The sequence below is a fragment of the Myotis daubentonii genome, chromosome 6, assembly GCF_963259705.1.
Source record: "Myotis daubentonii chromosome 6, mMyoDau2.1, whole genome shotgun sequence".
Classification (NCBI taxonomy): Eukaryota; Metazoa; Chordata; class Mammalia; order Chiroptera; family Vespertilionidae; genus Myotis; species Myotis daubentonii.
In genome coordinates this window covers 78,436,525-78,453,388 of record NC_081845.1, presented here as the reverse complement: position 1 = coordinate 78,453,388, position 16,864 = coordinate 78,436,525, and the positions used below count along the sequence as shown (strand labels likewise).

The window sequence follows — 16,864 nt, the reverse complement described above, 5'->3', positions numbered from 1 at the left end:
TTACCGCTTTTAACATATATTTTAAAAAGAGAATAAAGATTCTTGTTTGTTGCTATGAGCTCAGAAGCACAGGGTGTTCCCAAAGCACCACACACATCACAATTGCAACAGTTTACTGCATGATATTTTCACCTGTAATAATGTACAGTTAATTATAGTTCATGGGAATTACATACAGAGCAGTGAATAGCAGCCATTCATATTGTGTATTTTATTAAGGATCTTTTTAAAACATTGAAAATTATTTTAAAAAAGAAAATTAAGCTCTTCTGGAATATCAACATCTAGGGCATATATTTGATTTGGATCACACTCATGTTTCTCTATGCCATGTGGTCTCTGTAATTTTTAAAGGCTGTACAGTATTCCATCTCATGCATGGACCCTCGCTAATTTGGTCAGGCCTCAGTCATCATATCCTACCCCGGGGACTACTTGCCTCGGAAGCTTCCTTCTGGAATTTCCAGTTGGCACTGCCAGGAGTCTAAGGCTCAGGGCAAAACTCCCAGGCTGTTAGGGAATTCTTGGAGGCTCTCAGGAACACTTGGGGAGAAAGACCCAATGACGTTGGGTCTCCACACCCAAGGTAGTTTCCAGAATCTTCCCTGGGTGTCCTCAGAGCTGAAGGATCTCTCTGGTGGGAAGGGTAATCAGAGATTTTCAATTTCATTGGGTGGGGGAGTAAAGGGGAAGAAGAATTTTAGTGGAGTTTGAACCCTTCAGTAGGCTGAATTCCTGCAACTCCGTTTGCTTCAGTTCAATTCATTTTGACAATTAAAAAAAATGGAGTGGTCTATTTTTGTAGCACATCCTGCTGGGAACCCAGAATTACCCCTGTCCTTTCTTTCTCCTTCTCTCTCCCCTCTCCCAGATGGAAAAATGTGCTTCTCAGTTGCTTTGTCTTATCCTCATTATTTTCACCCCTAGCATATTCTCTCCTAGTGCATTTCTAGATTATGCTAGCATCATCTAAGGATACTGAAGTAAATTATCATGCACTCCTGGAGTAACTGAATTCCAAATATGCTAAGCATTCACAGTACTAGGTCCATGCATTCAACAATATTTTAAAACGCATACTATGTACTAGGTCATATGGGGATGGCAATGAAGAGCAGGTACACCAACTTCGCTCTCCAGATGCGTACAGTCTACCAAAGAAGTAAATAGGGAATTACAAAACGATGAAATGATGTAAAAGGGTCAGCTCAAGATGCGATGTCTCACAGGAGCAGAGGTCGCCCTTGACAAACTTAAAACTTAAAACCTGGCCCAACATCTGTGTCCCTGCAATCACTCAGAGAGGTAGACATAGGAACTGGTGAAGACTCCAGTTTATCTCCCCCAGTCCTGAGGTCGGGGATGGGGTGTAGCCCAGGTCTCGTCTATTCTGAGAGGCCTTCCAGATGGCCACATGGAAAGCCAGTTCTGGCCCCCTAGCTCACCCTAGGCAGCGAAAACAGAGTCAGCAAACATGGACTGAATTAAACTGGTCAATTGTTACATTAAAACCCTGAAACAAAGCCAGAATCAAGCATGAATAATGCAGTTGTTATCATGTTGTCCAAGATTGCCATTTTCATATTTGCATCCTAGTTAAAGGACCTGAGAACCAAGATAAGTCTCTTCCGGACAGACATCAACTAAAAAGCTACAGACAGAACACTCGGCCACTACTGGGGATTCTGACCCAAGCTGTTCAACAAAGGAGGACTGTGCATGTACTCCTTAGCCTAATGTAGATGATAGATGGTAGATTGGAATGAGGAGCTGTAGGGATTGTGTACTTCCCTTAGCAACACACCAGCAGGGTTGTGGCAAAGTCCCGACATTCAAGCCTCCGTTTTCCACTGAGGGAGAATAGAGTTTGCCACCCTAAAGTATGTCCTTTTGGGATAATATTTTAAGCAGGTTATTGGTAAGAAACAAAAGACTCAGCCCTGACCGGTGTGCTCAGTGGTTAGAGCATCAGCCCATGCACCAAAGGGCCTCAGGTTCAATTCCCAGTCAAAGGCACATACCTGGGTTGCAGGTTCAATCCTTGGCCTTGGTCAAGGCATGCGTGGGTGACAACCAATTGATGTGTCTCCTTCACATTGATGCTTCTCTCTCTCTCTCCCTAAAATCAATAAACATATCCTCAGAGAGCGGGAGAGCAGGTGCAAGGCGGGCCAGCCTCACAGGTGCCCAGGTTTGCTGAAGGCCCAGGAACAATTTCTGCATTTCATCTCTCTTGTCTACATGTGTTAAGTGGTTTGTTCCCTGAATTGTCAATTATTATTTTTAAGAAATAAAATGGAAAAAATTAAAAGGAATGAATCACTCCAGATGGAATTAGCTTTTAATGAATGAACCCTTACCATTTCACCATTAAATGAGATCACATGGACGTACAGCACAGGAAGACCATTCTTCTGATTTTTATTTTTAACCCGATATAACCACAGCTCATTAGCTTCCTGTGGATGAAATTAGTGTCATGGTTGCTTTTCAAATTGGCCAGCTGGCAGAAGGTCTAAATAGAAAGCTAAGTATTGGTGGCTATCTTGTTATGAAACATTAAGGAATGGAGAGATTTAGCTTAAGAGTTAGAAAAACAAATCTTCAAGATTCTCCGAATTGCCCCCAGGAAGTCTGCAGGGATAGTACATCTTTTCTTCCAGCAGAAAACATTGGAGCAAGGCTCCTATAAACTACCACTTACTTGAAGCCAGTACCTTTTCACCCGCGTTTATCAAGCCCTCATTATGTGATAGGCATAGTGCTGAGTGCTTAATGTGTATTATTTTATTTAATCCTAGAAATAACTATATGCAGTGGGTATGATTATTATTTCCATTTTACAGATAAGGGGCCTGAAGCACATATAGGTAAGTAAGTTACTGAAGGTCTCAGTGGTGGTACTGGGATTCAGACTCAGGATGATCTGAATTCCAAGTTCACAGTGCTAAGTCCTCTCCAAGATGGTGAAGGATGGCCCTCAGTCTTTCCATAAGATGTAGAAAGAAAACAAACAGGCAGGGCTTTTAAACAATAGTTTCTTGCATGAGTTTTCATGAGTAGGTCTTCTTTTAGGATAGACCAGAATAACTCTGTATACCAAGATGTTTCAGGAAAATGCTTTTACTACCTCACACTGCCATTTCTCCATGTTACAGTCTATTACTACAGAATAGTTCCTATCCTATTCCTTCTTCACATAAAATGTATGAAGTTTAGTGATATGCTACCATCACATATACTTTGAGCTTCTTGAAAAAAGGATGCTATGTAGACACTCAGCAGAGCCCTGACTGGGTGGCTCAGTTAGTTGGAGCATTGTTGAGGGTTCAATCCCCAGTCAGGGCCCATACAGGAGGCGACTGAGTGATGTTTCTCTCTCTCTCTCTCTCTCTCTCTCTCTCTCTATCTCTCTCTCTCTCTCTCTTTCCTTAAAATCAATAACCATATCCTCAAATGAGGATAAAAAAAAAACATGCAGCAGAAGTGATAGAAAACAGTGGCAGTGTGACATGTATACAACATAAAATGGATCAGATTATTTTGTTAGAGTTTGAGACAAAAATAGCTCCTTAATCTTACATGTCTATTTTTTAATCATGTTGTATATTGCCCCGTGTCTGTGGCTTTCAAGGGCATTCTGAAAGAAAAACACATCTACTAGAATGTTGATTGGATTACAGTGGTTCTCAACCTTCCTAATGCCGCGACCCTTTAATACAGTTCCTCATGTTGTCGTGACCCCCAGCCATAAAATTATTTTCGTTGCTACTTCATAACTGTAATTTTGCTACTGTTATGAATCATAATGTAAATATCTGATATGCAGGATGTATTTTCATTGTTACAAACTGAACATAAAGCATAATGATTAATCACAAAAACAATATATAATTATATATGTGTTTTCGGATGGTCTTAGGCGACTCCTGTGAAACGATCATTCGACCCCCAAAGGGGTCGCGACCCACAAGTTGGTGACCCACAGGTTGAGAACCGCTGGCTTAGCAGTTTAGCATTCTCCTCTTAGAGGGAATATTGCAATATCCAAGATCTTGCCTGTTTCCAGCTTTTGAAAGAACCACAGGTCAAAATTGTGTTGCCAGATGAGTGTTTCATGGTGGGAAGTTGATTGTGAATTTCCATATACTAAAGGCACTCCTGACTGTCCTCTATGAAAGATCCAAGAGCTTTATATTATGATTCAAAAATAGTATGGTCACTTTAGGATCCTTGTTTCCAGAGTTACCAAAATATCATTTGTACTGCCCAAACTGGGCCATCACTTCAGAGTAGAATATGGAAGAAGCTAGTGTGAGATCCAAGTAGTGTTTATTTTAATCTTCATTGTTGAAAGTATTAACATATGCCCCCCTTTCCCCCCATGGGCCCCCTCCAGCTAGCCCCCGCTCCCAGCCCCAGGCCTTCACCACCCTATTGTCTGTGTCCATGAGTTATGCATCTATGCATACAAGGTCTTTAGTTGATTACCTCCCACCCCTTCCCTCTGAAATTCCACCCTCTGTTCCATGCTGCCATGTTCCTGGATCCATTTGTTAGTTTATTTTGTTAATTAGATTCCACATATGAGTGAGATGTGATATTTGTTTTTCTCTGACTGACTTATTTCACTTAGCATGGTACTCTCCAGGTCCCTCCATGCTGTGAGATCCCAGTAGTTTTAACAGGCATGAGGGATGTGAATGTACTTAACACTACTGAACTGTACATTAAAAAATGGTTAAAGAGGTAAGTTTTATATTCTGCCTATTTACCACAATTAAAAATATTTTTTAAAGTTAAGATGGTAAAATTTATGTTATATGTATTTTTCCACACTTTTAAAAAACAACAACAACAAAGCATGAAGGATGAGAAACTGCCGCTCTTATCTAGGTGGCTCTGGACAATACCCCTCCCCCACAGGTGAAAATGCCTAACACCCATTACACTTTCATACCTGCCCCCTAGAGCAGTGATGGCGAACCTATGACATGACACGTGAACTCATTTTTTTGGTTGATTTTTCTTTGTTAAATGGCATTTAAATATATAAAATAAATACCAAAAATATAAGTCTTTGTTTTACTATGGTTGCAAATATCAAAAAACTTCTATATGGGACACGGCACCAGAGTTAAGTTAGGGTTTTTCAAAACGCTGACACGCCGAGCTCAAAAGGTTCGCCATCGCTGCCCTAGAGGAAGATTCGGTGGAAAGGAGCATTTACCGTTTTCTCCCATCCAAGTACTAACCAGGCCCGACCCTGCTTAGCTTCCGAGATCAGATGAGATCGGGTGCGTTCAGGGTGGTATGGCTGTAGACTCCATTTTCTTCCTGTGACACTGAAAAAGCATTACAAGACTTGTTAATCTTCTTTTAAAACCAGAGAACCCCCTCCACACTTCAGCCAGAGGAACTCTTTGGGGAAACACACACACACACACACACACACACACACACACACACACACACACACAAAACCTAAAATTAATCAACATGTATTTCACAGATGTATCAGCTCACACCCAACAGCTCACTTCAGTTGGACTGAGCCTGTGGTTGGAACCTCATATTTCATAACCTGTAATTTTCTTTCAAGGGTGGCAGAGAAAGGAAGAAAAGGGACTTTTCATTTCCTCTCAATCAGCTCTGTTGTGCAGTTACGATCTCTGGCTGGACAAGAAATACTTGATAATAGTGGAGGCTCGAGATTTTGTGGATACGGGAGAATTCATTGACATCTTGGGATGGAGAGGGCAAGTCTTCCAAGGCCTACTGGGACATTTCCACCAGCACCTGTGTGCGGGGCTCGTGGTTCTATGAGAAGGACAGTGGCCCTGAAGACCAGGCGCTTGACTCTTTCCTAGTAAAATAATCCCAACTGGATAGCCTACTACCTTTGCTCCACGATGTTTTGCTGAGGATAAAGGAAATAATGACTTTTCAAATGTTTTGAAACGTGAAGACACTATACACACGTGAGGTGTTGTTAGACCTGTGACTGAAGCAGGGTGGTGTAATGGGAAAGTGCCAGGCATCAACAGACCAGGAAGTAGGCCGGATTGTCTCGGAAGTGCAATGAAATGAATTAAATGATCCTCTTAGGGCAGCACTGCTGTTGGCCATCTTTCCAGGATCTGATCAGTTTCTCCGCTTCTTTAACAAACTTGATTTGTTAATCGATGCTCTTACAGCTTAAGTGTATTCTTCTCATGGTAAAATGTAGACTGTGGGTCAGGAGCAAGTCTGGGACCCGATGTGGAATTCCCTCTGCCTCCCTGCTGCTTGTATGGGTAAGCCATTGCTATTTAAGGACCGGCTGGAGAGCTGAGGAAGGAGAATGAAGTGGTATGGAAATGGATTCCCAGAACGGCAGTGTAAAGGCTATGTTTGTGTGTAAGTCATGGGCGAGTCCTTCACCCACCTTCGTATCTCAGGGCATGAAAGCGTGTGTGTTTGCAAGGGCCCTCCCGGGAGTGTTATGACTTCATAGGCAGAATGACCCTGCATGTGCAGACAGACACCAGTGGCGAGAAGATGAGGGTGTCAATCAGTCTTGAGATCAAAGGTGAAGTTTGCTGTTGTTTGTCCCCCTCCTGAAATACTGGGGAGAGCCCCCCAGGGTGGGGTCTTGGAAAGAACTGGACAGCGATGCACGTATCTTTCTCTCTCAACCCCTCGGGCCTTCAGCAGCTGAAAGGGGGCTGTGTAGACCTGAGCCCCAGGGAGAAGGAAGAGGCGTCAGCCGACTTCCTCCGCCGCCGCAGCACGGGCGGCAGCGCGAGCGGGGGGCGGGGGGCGGGGGGCGGGAGGGCTGTCCCGGTCTGCGAATCCCGCCCCCGGCGGGTAGAGGCGGAGCCCCGCGGTGCCCGCCCCGGCCGTCCCCTTTTCCCGGCCGCTCCCCTGTGCAGCGCGGGCCGGGGTCACAGCCGCCTGCGGGAAGCTAGGAGCCGGGAGCCGGGAACCCAGTCGACCCAAAGCTGCCCTGACGGTGAGTCCTGACGCGCACCGACCCAGCGCCGCCCCTGATGGTGCCCCATCACCGGAGGCGCAGAGCGGGTCTGGCCGGGGGTGAGGACTGCGTTCTTGGGGAGCCCGGGGCGCGCCTACGCGGGGCGGAGGTGTCAGGATCGCGACTTAGGGGAGCCCCAGAACCCGAGCCCGGGGGGACGTTCGGGATCGCGATGTTGAGGAACCCGAGCCCGGGGCGGAGTGTCAGTGCCCCTATGTTGGGGACTCTCTGAACCCCAACCCCGAGGGCGAGAGGGCGGATCGGGATCGCGACGGTGGGGAGTCTCGGAGCCCAAACCTGGAGAGCTGAGGGGTCAGGACAGCGACCTAGAGGACCTCCCGTGCGGGAACTGGGGGTGGAGGGGGGCGGAACCGGGGGTGCTCTGTCGGCATTCTTGGGGCGCCCCCCGCTGGGCGGAGACCCGAACCCGGGAGGGGAATGCAGAGGAGAGGAAACCCGAGGCGGGAGGGGGACCCCGAGGGAGGGGAACCCCAGAAAGGATAGGGTGGGACGAGACTGTGACTTCTTCGGGGAAAGATGGAAGGGGCCTCTCTGAGAGGGGACGGGGGAGACGGCGTTGTGCGGGGAGCCTGGGTCCGGTGCGGAGAACAGGGGCCTGGAAGGATGGAACCGGGCGGGGGATCCGAGGTGGCCGGTGGGTGGTGGGGCAGAGATTCGGACCCTCTCGGTCAAGGGCACAGCCCACTGACACCTCAAGAGGGCAGTCACTCGAGAGAGCAAGATGGGGCCACCCCAGACGGTGCTGGTGGGGACTCGGCACCCAGCTCGCTACCGGACTTGGCAACTTGGGTGGGGGAGGTGGGGTGGGGAGGTGCACCTCGCAGACCTGGCGCGGCGACTTGAAGGCGGCTGTGGTCCCTCAACCACCCACCGACAAGGGGGAGACCCAGACGGGCTCTTGGTTGCACCCTGTATTGCTGAACTGGGTTAGAAGTGATTTTGGTCAGGGAGTTAAGAGAATACTTATGGAGTAAGATTTCAAGTATACAGGTAAGATCTACAAAGGGGTGTGTAATTTTTTGGATCCACATGAGCTATTTGCTCCCCACTCTGCTGTTCTCTGTGAGAGGCTATTTCTGAGTAAAAAAATCAGCAATGTGCACACACACACACACACACACACACACACACACACACACCGCCCACAAACGCGCTGCATTCTTCAACCAAGTAAACACCGGGAGTATTGTACAGTTTTTGGATCGTTCGTGCTCTTTAGGGCTCCCTTACTGAAGTGAATGGGATTCTATCTACTCGGAAGGTGGACTGCCTTTGTCCTCTTAAGATGTCCACAGGCTGTGCCCACCCCTAAGGTGTCCAGGTCACCTGGCAGGAAGCCAGGCTGCTTAGGACCCCAGCTGATGGCTATCCAAGTGTGTCTGAAGATAAACAAACGAGCAGCGCAGTGTCTGTCTGTTCTCTGTTGTTTGTCTCCGGTGCCAGTTCCCTTTCTGTATGACAATTACTTTATTTGCTGTAACAGCTCATTCAGGTCCTGGGGTTCTATTATGTGGATTTTTCTATTGGAAGGTTTCTAAGCTTTGGGGATCCAGGGGAAGAGAGATGCCCCCCACTCCTTCTGTCCTGGATATAGATCCATCTTCTGGCACACACTGAGATTTGAGCTTCCTGGGAGGATCCAGCACTATGTTGGCAACTAGCATTTGTTGGGCCCAGTTTTTAGTGGTTTTTTTTTCATGAAAAGGAAATCTCTTCAATAATTATGCAAGTTGACAGGAAAGTGATTTCTGCTTTTTACAAGTAGCATTTCAGGACAAGCTTTTTTCCCCCATTAACCCCTACAGTGCCGGGGAGTGTGGTCGCGCTCCTTCTGTCTTTCACCAAAAGTGCCAGGAGCGCTATCATAATTTTTTTCCTAAACTGCTGTAAAGTCAGCAAAAATGCCTTGGCAATTTTAGCATAGTTCCTAGGATATTGGTTGGCACTCAAAGGGTTAAGGGGGTGGTCAGAACCTTACCCCAAATCTGCATTATCATTATTGCAGCAGAATATTTATTCACTTGGACTTAAAGCTAGCCGATTCTTCCATTTCTTTACCCAAATGTTAAAAGAAATATGCCAGCACTTATACATTCAAGTGAGTATCCCTCCCCTTCAAAAGCCCTGTCTTGGCAAGCTGCGCGCTAATCCCGGGGATGCTGTCATGGCTGAGAATAATTTGGGAGCTCGTGCTTTGGCACCGCCTGCAGAGTTGGCAACACATTTAACTGAATTGCCTCCTGATGCCAAACCTTCCTCACTTGGGAAAGAGCCAGACACCATGTGGGGCCAACTGTGGCCTCTGAGGTGGGGAGTCGAGGTTGTCATAGAAAGTGTGGCCATTAAAGTAACGGGAGTCCCCTTGAGGGACTGGTGGTCCCCAAGATGGGCATCCAGTAAAGGCGTGTGTCTGTGTTTAGGATTGAGAGTAATGGAAGTGCAACCCTCCTTTGGGTGTATATGTTCTGGAATGTGTGTGCAAACATTGGTCCTATGGCTTTGTTGGTGTGCTTTAGGGCCTAGGAAGCTGGAGAAGGTAAGTCTTTCTTTTCCCGTGTGGGGGCTCTTCGCCAGGCCCTTTTCATCACTGTGCATTTTTACAGAGAGCAACACAAAAGATATGTTTAACTCACCAAAAAAAGTACCCAGAAAGTTACTTAACCCCATGTGTGCAGTTAATGCCCAGTACTTGAGATTTTCTGTGCAAGGATCTATATAGAAGCAAGGGAAAGAGAATGGTTTCTGAAATGCCAAAATTTCAGTCGTGGGAGTCTATGGCACACACTGTGAAAAACTACCATAACATCTCCCTTTTCTTCCATTGTTTTTCTAATTTCCCAGTGGTTGTTTTTTCAGATTCTATAACCTAAAGCTTTATACAGCCATCACTTGACTCTTGATCTGGCTGTGATTGTGGGCAAGTTATTACATGTCTTTTGGCCTCAGTTTTCTTACCTTAAAAAGAAGATGCTAATGAGTATGTACCACATGGGGCTGGAATGAAGATTTAGTAAGATTTATGCATGTAGAACACGAGTTCAGTGTCTGGCACAAAAGTGCTCCATAGAGTCCAGCTATTTTTGTTATTAATATTGACTATTGATAGTTATATTACAATTTTTTTGAAGCCATGTATGGATTTATCATTTTCCGCGTAACGCTGTCCTCTTCAGCTGGGCTTTGCAAATGGATATGTGAATGAGAACATTTTGTTTTTACTCTCCTGGCCTCTTAGGAGTTCTTAAAGAGTGACCTTAAAAGCAACTGTAGTTAGCTACTTTATTTTTGATTCAGATGGGTTTTTTTTAAAACAAGCATTCCTGTTTTGATTGTTAGGTATAATAGTTTAGTGAAGATCTGAAGAAAAAAAAATATGGAAAAGCTTCTCCTGGAATTTCTTTTCCTTGATCCAATAAAATATTACTCGAATGAAACAGCTACAGTTCCCCTTGGCCTGTATTGACAGGGATGATTCTGGTGAACATTCGTTCCAGTTAAACTTGAGTTTTGCTCTGTTTTTTCAATGACAACCTGGCACTGAACTCTGAGCTCTTCTGTCAATGTTGCCATTAATTTTTTTCAGAATATGAATTTTATTAAAACATAACATGGAAGATACAAACTGTGGGAATATAATTTTAATTTACTGAAGTGGTTAAGGGTTGCTATGAGGTAGATGTTCCATGAAATGTTCGACATTAAGTGAGAATTCTCTGTGTTCTCTGTGCAGAAGATAGAGAGATGTACAAGAAACAGACTTTGTCCTCCAGAAAGTAACATAATGTGCTCTCAAAGGATTACATGCATTAGCAAAAGTGTTTTTCTTCCAATGGCTTGTGGGCCAAAGATTAAATGGACTTCACTCATGTTCTTTTCTCTCAATTTCTTGGAGAAGTCTAAATATATAGATCTCTTTTTAGTGGTCATAATTTTTAGGGGTATTAATTCTTTCAGGATTAAGCCCTAGCCACATAAGGAGATATTGGCTATAAAAGTACTTGGTGATCTGTAAAATGATATATAACTATAGGATAGGGTGATATTGTTGTTGTACTTAGAAAGTACCAGGAAACTATACAGCATGGTGGGTTAGACTATAACAGTTGTTCTTAAAGTAGAAGAGGAGTGATTTTGACTCCTCCCCCCATCGCCAGAGGACATTTGGTAATGTCTGAGACATTTTTTGGTTGTCATACCTGACATCTAATGGGTAGAGGCCAGAAGACCTGCTAAGCATCTTCTAATGTACAGGACAAACCTTCACAACAAAGAATTATCCAATCCCAACGTCGATAAATGCTGAGCAACCCTAGTCTAGAGCAGTGATGGCGAACCTTTTGAGCTCGGCGTGTCAGCATTTTGAAAAACCCTAACTTAACTTTGGTGCCGCGTCACATATAGAAATGTTTTGATATTTGCAACCATAGTAAAACAAAGATTTATATTTTTGATATTTATTTTATATATTTAAATGCCATTTAACAAAGAAAAATCAACCAAAAAAAATGAGTTCGCGTGTCACCTCTGACATGCGTGTCATAGGTTTGCCATCACTGGTCTAGAGCATAGATCTAGAGGTAGGGGTCAACCTGCATTAGCATCCTAGCACCGCCCGTTATTAAATGCACAACCCTAGGTGAGTACCTTAATCCTGTGTATCTATAAAATGCATGTCTGAAGAGATATCATGGAATTAAGTGAGATAGTACATGGAAGGCACCCAGTAAATGGTCACTCTTAGTATTATTATGTTGGGTTAGTAAATCCAGGGACTATATGCCTCAAACAGACATGGCTTTGGGGTGTATTTTTTTATTATTATATTTTTATTGATTTCAGAGAAGAAGGGAGAGGGAGAGAGAGACAGAAACATCAATGATTAGAGAGAATCATTGATCACCTGTGTCCTGCACGCCCCACACTGGGGATCAAGCCTGCAAGCCGGGTTTATGCCTTGACCAGGAATTGAACTGTGACCTCCTGGTTCATAGGTAGACGCTCAACCATTGAGCCATGCTGGCTGGGCCATGTGTAAACCACACGCCCCACGTGGTTCAGGGTTCAGGATCTGGAAGAGGGGCCGCACACAAATGAAAGAGATGAGACAAGTAATAATTTGGAAATATTGGGGGGCCAGGCGGGCAAGTCCAACTCAAGGGGAAGGACTTCCCCTGGTGCTCAGGCCTCACCAACCTTTTATTGGTTTGGGATACACCCAATGCCCTTAGGCAGGCAATTTCCAGTAACAGGCAGACTAGCCCATCAGCAAGGATTTACATAATAATAAATGGGGAAGTTGCTTCAGCTACCATTGTCTGGACTAACAGTGGGTGCACAGCCCTGACCTTTGCCAGGGCTTCAAGGGTCACCAGCCTTCCCGGTTCCTTGTCCACACCTCACTGCTAGTGAAGACAATAGGTGGCTTCCCACAGGGCCATTTGTGTGTGTGTGTGTGTGTGTGTGTGTGTGTGTGTGTGTGTGTGTGTGTGTTTAACCAATTGTGTACAGAACCAATACAGGTTTCTTAATCCCATCCGTGTGTCCAAGAAAAGGGCAGGGACACAGACTCATGGCCTCCACCATTCGTGGTACCTTCTGCATTCTGGCCCAGGTTCTGCTAGGCAGCTCAGGGTAGGCTGCAGATCACTCCAACCAGGTGAACAGGACAGTCCCCAGACCTCTCTTCTGTATAGAGACGATGAACTGAGGATGGAGAGCTTTCTGTTTCATCTGGGCTACACCTAGAAGGAGACAGCCAGGCCATGAAGACCCTTCGACTGAGCTTATCTCCACGCTCTACTGAAACCCCTGTGTCTGCGAGGTCAGAGCAGGCAAGGAGGCCAGCAGTTTCCCTTTACTTTTCCTTAGCTCCTCCTACTCAAGCAAAAAGTGCTTGTAAGGCAGTGGTTCTCAACCTTCTGGCCCTTTAAATACAGTTCCTCATGTTGTGACCCAACCATAAAATTATTTTCGTTGCTACTTCATCACTGTCATGTTGCTACTGTTATGAATTGTAAGGTAAATATCTGATAGGCAGGACGGTCTTAGGCGACCCCTGTGAAAGGGTCGTTCGACCCCCAAAGGGGTCGCGACCCACAGGTTGAGAACCGCTGTTGTAAGGGGTCCCTTCACTCTTAGCAATATCCTCCTAATCCATTCCAGATTTTGCTCTGCATGGAGTCACCCAGCCATCTGGGAGGAGACAGGAGGCCTCCCGAAAAGCCCAGGCTCCACTTTGATCTTTATTCCTTTCTGGGTTTCCTGAGGCACACAAGCCACAAGAGCGATCCACTCACAGCACCAGCAGACCTTCAGCTGGGTGGGGGTGGGGTGACATCCCGGTGCTGAGTGGTAGCAGACAGGGACTTAAATAATTCATCCAGTGGTGTTTCAGCTGGGAGCTAGATTGAAGCCATTAGTTCTGTGGGGCTTAGTTCTGGCTGCACAATAATAGAGCCACCTGGGGCTGTCTAAGAATTGCTCAGTCCCCACTCCAAACCATTGATTCTGAATCTTGGTGGGTAGGGCCCAGGGAGTCAGATTTTTAAAATGCTCCTCAGATGACTCTGATGCCCAGTAAGAGTTGAGGGTCAGGACTATGCCTTGTGAAATGAATGACCTACATTAAAAAGGAAAAAAAAAGGAACAGAACCAAATTAAAAATATCAAAGTAACAGTTTTATTTTGTCAGGCTTTCATTTTAGTGATCAATGTATGCCTGTTTGCAATGTAAAATATTTCTTGTAATGGCAAAAACAAAGACTCAAACCCAGGGCTTCAGATTACTGCCACCAGGCTCTGCCAATGACATCTTTCTCTCTCTCCTTATTTAGCAGAGCCTGTGTAAAGGCACTGTGATAGAGCATGAGTCGCGCCTCAGCATTGTACAAATAATTACCGATGGACCATTTACTAGTGTCAGGAAATCCTATATAATAAAAGGGTAATATGCAAATTGACCCTAACAGCAGAAAGACCAGTCGCTATGATGCACACTGACCACCAGGGGCAGATGCTCAATGCAGGAGCTGCCCCCTGATAGTCAGTGCACTTCCACAGGGGGAGCTCCACTCAGCCACAAGCCAGGCTGATGGCTGCAAGCACAGTGGCAGTGGCAGGAGCCTCTCCTGCCTCCTCAGCAATGCTAAGGATGTCCAACAGGGAGTGGGCCTAAGCCATCAGTTGGCCATCCCCTGAGGGCTCCTGGGCTGCCAGAGGGATGTGTGACTGCCAGCTTAGGCCCAATCCCCTGGGGAGTGGGCCTAAGCCAGCAGGTAGACATCCCCCGAGGGGTCCAGGATTGCGAGAGGGCGTAGGCCGAGCTGAGGGTCCCCTCCCTGAGTGCATGAATTTTCATGCACGGGCCTCTAGTCCTATCTAATAAAGAGGAAATATGCTAATTGGCCCTCACCATCACAAAGATGGCAGCACCCACAGCCAATAAGGAGGGAATATGCTAATTACTGCCATGCCCTCAAAGATGGTGACGCCCACAGCCACAAGATGGCGGCGCTCAGTCCCCTAAGCCCCGCCGGGGCAGCAGGCACGCAACAAGGCCGGGCCCGCCTCATGCGCCTGCCTCTGGAGTCCCCCAGTCTCCTCGGTCCCCCAGCCGCCCAGGGCCTCCCGAGGCCCAGGTAACCAGGGCCAGCTGAGGCTTGCGCTGCCAACAGTGGCAGCAACAGAGATGTGATGGGGCGTCGCCTTCCCCTGATCGCCAGGTCGCCTCCCGCCCCTGAGGGCTCCCAGACTGTGAGAGGGGGCAGGCCGGGCTGAGGAACCCCCCCCCTTCCAGTGCATGAATTTCATGCACTGGGCCTCTAGTCTATATATAAAAGGCTAATATGCTAAGTGTCCGACTGGTTGCTATGACGTGCACTGACCACCAGGGGAAGACGCTCAACGCAGGAGCTGCTGTGATGTGCACAGAGAAACATCACCACAGACCTGGCACCCACAAAGCAACACTCGGCTCACCCCAAGTGGGACACAGGCCCTGCCACCACCCCGGAGTGACACCCCACCAAATCGCAGCTGACGCTGCTGAGAACCCATGGCACAAAACGCAGCCCACAGCCCAGCCCAGCCCGGAAATGGTCGCTGTGGGCACTGGGTAATGACATCACGAAGCAACACCCAGCTTCCTCTCCCTAGCAATGACTAGCCTTCTTGCAGTGTCTTCAGCCCAGGAACACGACTTTCTTTATAGCCAGGTGCAAGAATTTCACACTTCAACCAAATGTCTGAAGTGTTTTCCCATGCTTCATCTCATTTAATCCTCACAGAAGTCCTGGAGTAGTGAGATAGGAGACTTGGTGGAATCCTATTTTCTTTTCATTAGCCAAAAAATGGAGATTTAGAAACTTGACCTGACTGAAAAGACGTAAGAAATGGTGAACCTTGGAAATGACTTCAGGTTTTCTCACTGCACAGAATATAGTCAAACACTGCTGCAGTTAAATATTTTACCCTTTGTTCTCCCTGCATTATCTACAATAATAATCTGCTTCGTGTTGATAGTTACTGCTGTGTTTCTGACAATTACCTGAGAGAGAAGTTGGGGTGCTTCACTGGGCTGGAAAAAGTTTAGCTAAATCAGAAAGCAGATCTAATTAAGCAAGTTTATTCTATATAAAAAGCTAAGTTGACTCATGCATGGGTGATACATATAAAGCTCTCACTGGTGCCAATCACATGTGTGTGTTTTGATCTGTCATTGTTGATTGTGAATTTGGTTGACACTTCTATTATATAGAAAGGGCGAGTAGCGATATTAAAATATTTCTTCTAATTAATTTCTTTGCAATGCGCTTGAATACATGCACCGGGCCACTAGTATATTAGTATTACCTCATTTAATTCTCAGAACAACTCAACAATAGTAGATTACTCCTATTAGCCCCCTTTGGCAGATGAGGAAACTGAGGGACAGAGGAGTTGTGACTCGCCCAAGGAGCAGAGTTCTTACAGCAAGGTCACGTTCTTGATTTGTGTCCTTTGTTCCCTCGGTACTAGTTTGTTGACATTTCTCCAGATTCTAGACTCTTGTCTCTAGGGACAGTTTAAATATCAGGGAAATGTTCCTATGTCTTAGCTCAGGCTGCCATAACAAAATACCACAGACTAGGTGCCTCGAACGACAGAAATTTATTTCTCACAGTTTTGGAGGTTGGGAAATGCAAGATAAAAGTGCCAGTAAGTTTAAGTACTGTGAGGGCCCTCTTCCTAGTTTGCAGATGGCCACCTTTTTTTTTTTCTTTAAAAAGAATTATTGATTTAGAGAGAGAGAGAGAAAGAGAGAGAGAAGGGAGGGAAAGAGAGAGAAGCCAATTTCTTGTTCTACTTATTTATGCATTTATTGGTTGTTTCTTATATGTGCCCTAATCAGGGATCAAACCTTCAACCTTGGTGTATCAGGTTGACTCTAACTACTGAGCTATCTGGGCAGGTCAATGGCCATCTTCTTGCTGTGTCCTCACGTGGCAGTGAGCGAGACAGAGAGACATACAGCAAGCACTGGGTGAATGCCCTAGAGAGCAAGAGTTAGCTCTCAGTCCCTTTTTCCTACTTACTCCCATCCTGGGACCCCACTCTAATGACCTCATCGAAACCTAATTACTTCCCAAAGGCCCCCGATTCAAATATCATCACATTGGGGATTATGGCTTCAACATAAGCATTAGAGATGGTAGAGGTGCAAACATTCAGTTCATAACACCCTAGTACCTATAGCTTCCACTCACCTTTCCTTGTGTGTGTGGCTGGAAATCCCTGCCCAAACCACCCAGTGATTAAGGCAGGAAAAGGGCGCCCTCTCTTTTGTATAGA

At 46.0% G+C, this 16,864-nt stretch overlaps 1 protein-coding gene across 5 annotated transcripts in view; it reads left to right on the top strand.

The window, feature by feature from the left end:
- The first annotated feature begins 6,835 nt into the window (after positions 1-6,835).
- The window catches only part of PAQR8 (progestin and adipoQ receptor family member 8), a 43,281-nt gene continuing 33,252 nt past the window's right edge, over positions 6,836-16,864 (top strand). The window contains exon 1 of one of the 5 annotated variants that reach the window (XM_059701430.1): positions 6,836-6,994. The gene's annotated coding sequence lies outside the window, so the exon portion shown is untranslated. Of the gene's footprint in view, positions 7,075-16,864 lie in introns of all 5 variants that reach the window. The other 4 variants (XM_059701433.1, XM_059701435.1, XM_059701432.1 and 1 more) reach the window with 4 other exon arrangements.